Source organism: Contarinia nasturtii, unplaced genomic scaffold (genome assembly GCF_009176525.2).
Source record: "Contarinia nasturtii isolate CC-2019 unplaced genomic scaffold, AAFC_CNas_1.1 Cnas_scaffold_129, whole genome shotgun sequence".
Classification (NCBI taxonomy): Eukaryota; Metazoa; Arthropoda; class Insecta; order Diptera; family Cecidomyiidae; genus Contarinia; species Contarinia nasturtii.
In genome coordinates, this window is record NW_022197486.1 from 12,327,849 (window position 1) to 12,329,047 (window position 1,199).

The window sequence follows — 1,199 nt, forward strand, 5'->3', positions numbered from 1 at the left end:
ATTCAAGAACATATTTTGTAAACTATAAACTATAGTCTCAGCACCAATTTTTAGCGCGCCACATTCAAATCGTAACATAATTCTCATCATTGTATCCACATATGCACAGTTCTGTTCAGAGTTTAAGTAACAAAAAAAGATGATAATAAAAATGAAAATAGAAATGAGATTTGACTTTGTTGACATATATTTTGATTTTTAAATGATTGCATCAACACCTTTTGGGTTGCTTCGAACTTTGACCACACATTACAGTGTTTTTATACCTGTAAAACTGAAATTTTCAGTTTGTATCTTAATAAGAAAATGAAAGCGTTTAACTAATGATAAAAGTGGCCGGTAATTATATCATCACACTAATTATTCTACGAACCGAAAAGGGATTCACCTTTGTTCTGAGATAATTAGGAAATACGGCTTTTCCATTGAAAATTAGTCCATTTAACATTAAAGCATGTTCGGGCTATAAGGAAAGAGTATGTGTGGCCCATTTTCTTCTAACGAATTTCTCTGTTATTAAAGTAGAAATATGAATAAAATGGTAGAAATAGCTATAAAAATGATTTCGTTTGAAACGCTTTTAAACTATTAAATAACGATTGATGCAGTTTAAGAGTTTCGCGGAATGGTTTGGTTTCAGATCACAATCCTTAATAATTAGGACTATCGGCACAACAAAGCACACATTATCACACACACACACACACACATGAATACACTCAGATAGTCTGTAACAAAATGGGTTAAATATTAATTATTTGGAATTTCTATTACCAAAGTAATCCAAAAAGATTTAATGTAAAGGTAAACTTTAACATTCCGTCCATGTTGTTACACAGTGCATAAATTCAATTTCACATTTCCCTATTTTAAAATTTATACCGAATTGTAACGCTTATAATTATGAATTTATTTTTAAATGTTTGAAATTAATTTCAGCTGTGAAGAAAACACAAAAAAACACCAATACGTGGATATGTGTTTGAATAGAAATTTAAAATGATATAAATATTAAATATTATTAATAAACGAATGAAATGCGAAAAAATAACGAATTATAAAAACGAGAATAAAAATACCGAAAAATCCATTCAAATTTGTGAAAAAAAAAGGGAAAACAAATGTTTCATTTTTGTGATAACACCACCGAGTATCCAACCAATACCGAACTCCAAAAAAACCTGCGATGGCGAAATCAT